General features: G+C 42.7%; 1 pseudogene; it reads right to left on the bottom strand.

Moving 5' to 3' along the window:
- Positions 1-880: 880 nt before the first annotated feature.
- LOC122926292 lies at positions 881-1,853 on the bottom strand (annotated as a pseudogene).
- Between the last annotated feature and the right edge of the window lie 4,505 nt (positions 1,854-6,358).

Genomic DNA, 6,358 nt, shown 5'->3' with positions numbered 1-6,358 from the left:
AACTAAAAATGACTACATCATTGAGGTAGGCAGCCCTGTAGTCAAGATGTGGCTGCAGGATGAGATCCAACGACCTCTAAAATGTAGCAGGGGCTCTATGTAACCCAAAGGTCATCATTACATACTGGAACAATCAGTTCATTTACCCAGGGCATGGGGTTTGCATTACATTTTGACACCTCATTCAATTTTTTACTCATTGCAAAACCCCCACGTACCATTTAGAATCCGGTACCATTGAGCTCAACCACTCACTTTTAGACTCCTTAATAACACCCAAATCAAGTATGCACTTAACCTCGGAGGACACTGTCTCTCTGCATGTTTCTAGTATCTTGTATGCAAATGGCATTTATCATGTAGACAAAGTTAATACAAGGCACTTACTAATGTATTGTGATTGTCCATACTGCCTCCTTTGCTGGCTTGATTCATTATTCCATCACAATCCAGCAGCGGTGGTCGTGCTTGCACACTGTAGAAAAAAGTGCTGGACTATTCTCACTCCCGTGGTCCCAGCCACCAAGGAGCCGTGCACTTTTTCCTATATTGTGCAAACACAGTTACTGATACAGGGTGGTGGTAACCATGGAAACGATCAGTGTATATTATGATGGAAAAATGAATCTAGCTAGTAAAGGAAGCAATATAGACGATCACAATACATTAGTAAGCGCCTTGCATTACGGTAACTTTCTCTACATGAGAAATTATTTGCTGACGTGAGACAACCCTTTTAAGAGGTTTGAGGCCCCTTTCTTCTAGTGAACATTAGGTATGGCAACAGGCATTACAAATCATGACCATCCTTCTCTACTACTTTTTTCAGTATATCGTGTTGCGGGTGTGTTATATGGTTCTCTATCATCTCATCCATTGCTCAAACAAATCTGTGACTTTCCACGCCAGTGAAAACATCACTGGTTGGTAAAGATTAATATAAGTGTGATCTCGCTTTGTCTGAGACTGTTCAATTTTGTCCTGTTGTTCCAAAGCAGCTTCAACTGCATGAAAGAATTCTTCATTAATCAAACTGTTCCCTCTTCATTGTCCGCTCCACCAAAGGGGGATTTTTTTTCTTTAATTTGGTCATTGCATTCTTACATGCTTCTTTTACTTACAGTATCTCCTCTTCTCAACCTCCTTTTCAAGACTTTTCTGCCAGCTGTCCTGCTTAACCATTAGATCAATGCAATGTGACAAAATGGCCAATATTCTGGCTGTAGTAGCCTTGGAAGTTATTGGTTCCCCTTTAAAATCAATCCAATTTATGCCTTTTGGTGTTGAAACAATTTTTCGCTGTTGCCATTGCTGCTATGCTTGTACTCTCTATCAGCATGGTTTGGAAGGAAATAGTTGTCATTGCCTTCAACAACTTTATCCCGTTCAAGCTCATCTCTACAGTCTCTACAATTTTGTCAATTTTTTCACACACTGTCTTTTCTTAAATGATGAGGTTGAAGTAGCAAAATAACCACTCAACCAGGGACACCATGGAGCCATGCCATAAGCTAGATTCTGATCCATAGCTGGATTCAAACTTGTGCAGCTCAATAGTGTCTATCCAGTGTTGTCTATGGTCTGGATCCTGAGCCAGTAGGTACCACACACTGTCATTAACACTGATATCAAACTGGCACTCATCAAATTCATTTGTGATGACTGCCTTGCTAAGGCATATTCAGTCTCATTTTTTGATTTGTAGTATTATTTTTCAGGATCATTCCTCTATCCTGCCAGCTGTGTATGTAGTTGGTCCACTTAGGATCCCACACAGATACACAGGTGGCCCAGACTCGGTCTCCAGGTCTTCCTCTGATCCTTGAGGCGTTCTAGCTGTGATTATCTGACATGAGCGGCTGCACAAAGCTTTGCACTTCCCTGGTAACGATGCCACAGGGAGATTTCAGCCAGCCTCTCTGGGTCGAGCCTTCTCTGGATAGATCTGGATGTAAATAAATGTGCAACAGATTTGAGCAGCATTTAGCTTCATGTGCTGTTTGGTTATGCTGTTAACGATTACCCCTGGTAACCATTACCCATAGCCTGCTACACCAATTGTCGGGTGTGCTTGTGGAGGGGTCTGCAATGACAGACTCACAGATTTCGGGGGTTAAAAGTCCTAACAACTTATATTTTCCAAACAACATAGGACAACCAAAGTCAGTCACTTTTAAGCATCTACATGTACGTTACTGAAACAAAGTAAATCACCTTTCCTGAATTCAAGCTTGCTCCAAATTCAACACAAGGGGGTCAGGCTTTGCACAGACACCACAGGTCATGTAGCTTCCAGGCTCTGATCCCGAATTAAGCTCTCAACCCTGTCTTTATCCCACACTAATGAGCCCAGCCTCTACACCTGGGATTACTTCAGGCTAGGGGAAAATTGTTTTACTGTAGTGGGAGGGAATGGCAGGTCCCTCTACCAACCTACCCCCCATTCTATACAAATCCAGGCCCATAACACACTTTAAAGAAAAGTGCCTCAGAAAACTACACTTCACTAATGCACAAGCTTTCCTGGATTCTTTTTACCATTCTGGGTGCGATATACACCCCCTCCAGTACTTTACCAGCCACACATTACTTTCTTTATGGTTCACTAACAACAAAGTCGAGGAGGAGGATGTGGAGACTGACCAAGAGAGGCAGTAATGATGATGACAATGACATTGTACTGCTTGTACATGTGACCTGCTTGTACTACATTCACTGTGCATGTTAAATCACATAATAGTTTAATACTTTGAACATTTACGAATGCAGTTGCCTGTAATGTTTCATTTAATGATGTTGGTTTTTAAAATTTGTAATATTTTTTAGATGTTTAAGTTAAAAACTTTATCTAACTTTTTTTTCATCTTTACATCTCTTTAGGGGATTTGAACGGGAGCGTTTGATTACTTGCATTATATACTGCAACACTTCTGTATGATGGTGTGTAGGGATTTTTCCAACATACTGTTACATCCTGCCATTCTGTTACATGGTTACATACCTATGGAACCATGCCTGCCCTCACAGTTTTTTGGTTGCTTCACCTCCCAAATAAAATTAAATATAAAGTTATCAAAAAAAGTCACACACTCCACATAGGCCATGGGGCAAGGAACTCTGGTAAGGTGGGATGACCCATAATGCCATGCATGCAGCCAATCAGCAGCCAGCCAGCCCTGTGATGTCACAGCCCTATAAATACGGCGGACATCTTGTAATTCTGTCATTTTCCAGCGCTCGGAGTGCAGGAACAGACGTGTGAAGGCGCTAGGGACAGCAATAGGAAACACCTCATTGTGACAAAAAACAAAACAAAAAATGATTTAAAAGTGCAGGGAAAGGATAGGGAGGAATCATCTGTAAAGCATCTTAGTGCAGGGAGAAATGTGAGAAGGTGCTAGGGACAGTGCTAGAAAAGCAATTTACAATTGCAGGGGAAGATAATTTGGAGATCCAAATAGCCATTATACAGCTCTGTCATTCCAACGATTTGTTCTTGGGGTGCAAGTGCTATGTTGAAAAGCCTTTAGTGGCTTATATCTGCAGTTATATGTGGTGAAAGCGTTCAGTGGCGTATTTCAGTACAAAAAGAAAAATATTTATGCAGTTTACTTCTGCAGCTATATGTGGTGAAAGAGTTTAGTGGCGTATTTCAGTACAAAAAGAAAAATATATACGCAGTTCACTTCTGCAGCTATATGTGTTGAAAGCGTTTAGTGGCGTATTTCATTGCAAAAAGAGAAATATATACACAGTTCACTTCTGCAGTTATATGTGGTGAAAGTGTTTAGTGACGTATTTCAGTACAAAAAGAAACATATATATGCAGTTCACTGTTGCAGTTATTTGCGGTAAAAGCGTTTAGTGGCCTATTTCAGTACAAAAAGAAAAATATATACGCATTTCACTGTAGCAGTTATTTGTGGTAAAAGTGTTTAGTGGCTTATTTCAGTACAAAAATAAAAATATATTCTCAGTTCACTTCTGCCGTTATATGTGTTGAAAGCGTTTAGTGGCCTATTTCTGTAGAAAAAGAAAAATATATGCCCACTTCACTGTTGCAGTTATTTGTGGTGAAAGCATTTAGTGGCCTATTTCAGTACAAAAATAAAAATATATTCGCACTTCACTGTTGCAGTTATTTGTGGTGAAAGCGTTTAGTGGCCTATTTCAGTACAAAAAGTAAAATAAATATGCATTTCACTGTTGCAGTTATTTGTGGTAAAAGCTTTTAGTGGCCTATTTCAGTACAAAAATAAAAATATATTATCTGTTCACTTCTGCAGTTATTTGTATTGAAAGCGTTTAGTGGCCTATTTCAGTACAAAAAGAAAAATATATGCGCACTTCACTGTTGCAGTTATTTGTGGTGAAAGCATTTAGTGGCCTATTTCAGTGCAAAAAGAAAAATGTATACGCACTTCACTGTTGCAGTTATTTGTGGTGAAAGCCTTTAGTGGCCTATTTCAGTACAAAAATAAAAATAAATACACATTTCACTGTTGTAGTTATTTGTGGTGAAAGTATTTAGTGGCCTATTTCAGTGCAAAAAAAAAATATGTTAGTCGCTTTTAGGGGTGCTTTAATTTGCTTTTAATTTATTTAGTTCAGCTAAACGTATGTTAGACAGAGAATTGCCAGGCCATGCACAGAGGAGTGGCAGAGGCCTAAATGTTTCTGGCGCAGGCAGAGGTTGTAGCAGAGTAAGGGGTCGTGGCAGCAGGAGTCGCAGCGAGAGGCCTGAGCTCCCGGTTTTATCTAGCGGTTGTGTCTTGACCAGCAACCCAGCGGTTCTTGATTGGTGAACTCAGTCATCCACTTCATCCCAACTGACATCAGACACTACGATCCAACAGTCGGTGGGTTCATCATACACAACCCTTAGTTGGCATGGCCCGGGAGCAGGCCCTGTGCCCTCACCTGTCCTCAACATGCCTCTGTCCTTTCCTCCACTAGGTGGGCAAGTAGTGATGAGGAGAGTGGCGTGGAAGCTGGTGTTGCAAGGCTCCTGACCCAGAGACGGTTGAGGAGGACATTAACATGTATTATTAAAACATGCAGAGCCGAAGTGACCTCCTCATGCTGCTGCCACCTCCACACTTTGTCATCGTGCCACTCTGTGACCTCCTCATGCTGTTGCCAACTCCACAATCTCTCATTGTCGTGCTCTACTCTGTGGCCTCCTCACACTACTGTCACCTCCACAATCTCACGTCGTCGTGCTACTCTTGGCCTCCTCATGCTGCTGATACCTCCACACTTTGTCATCATGCCATTCTGTGGCCTCCTCATGCTGCTGCCACCTCCACAATCTCTCGTCTTTGTGCCACTTTGTGGCCTCCTCATGCTGCTGCCACCTCCACAATCTCTCATCATTGTGCTACTCTGTGGCCTCCTCATGCTGCTGACACCTCCACAATCTCTCGACGTCGTGCTACTCTGGCCTCCTCATGCTGCTTCCACCTCCACAATCTCTCATTGTTCTGCCACTCTGTGGCCTCCTCATGCTGCAACCTCTACAATCTCTCGTCGTTGTGCTACTCTGTGGCCTTCTCATGCTGCTGACACCTCCACAATCTCTCTTCGTTATGCTACTCTTGCCTTCTCATGCTGCTGACACCTCCACACTTTGTCTTCGTGCCACTATGTGGCCTCCTCATGCTGCTGCCATCTTCACAATCTCTCGTCATCGTGCTACTCTGTGGCTTCCTGATTCTGTCGCCACCTCCAGACTCTGTCATTGGGCCACTCTTTGGTCTCCTCATGCTGCTTCCACCTCACCACTATGTCATAGGTCCACTCTGTGGACTTCTCATGCTGTTCCCACCCTCCCCACTTCATGACTGGTCCACTATTTTGGCTTTCGGCCTCGCTGACATCATCATTTATTTGACCCTTCTTCTGATCTATCAGAAGGAAGGAAAAATGAGACGCACAACAGATCCTGTCTGTGTAGCAGCTGTAAGGCCTGTATGGTCCCATCAGAATTGGCTTATGATTTGGTAGCCAAAAGCAGGAGTGGGTACAAAATGCAAATGCTGACCGAGTGAATGCGGATGCTCCATAGACAGGATCCATTTTTTGTGGGTTATTGTTCTGACGGATCAGAGGAAGGGCAAATTAATCAGTGACTTCAACACAAACTTACTGCTGACACCCTCTCCACTCTGTCGGGTTCTGTTGACATGTATGTGGAATCAGCTGACAACAGTGTAAATGGAGTGCTCTTCTTCTTGGCGCTAACATCAACCTGTAAGGCTGAGTTCATACCTGAGTTATTTGGTCAGTTTTGGCCCCATGACTGCCCAGATAAGTGAAGTGTGCAGTGATTCTAAGAGTGACGCCTGTCATCTACATG

Source organism: Bufo gargarizans, chromosome 2, assembly GCF_014858855.1.
Source record: "Bufo gargarizans isolate SCDJY-AF-19 chromosome 2, ASM1485885v1, whole genome shotgun sequence".
NCBI classification, from domain to species: Eukaryota; Metazoa; Chordata; class Amphibia; order Anura; family Bufonidae; genus Bufo; species Bufo gargarizans.
Note: the sequence above shows the minus strand (reverse complement) of the source record. Positions and strands in the feature narration are given on the sequence as shown.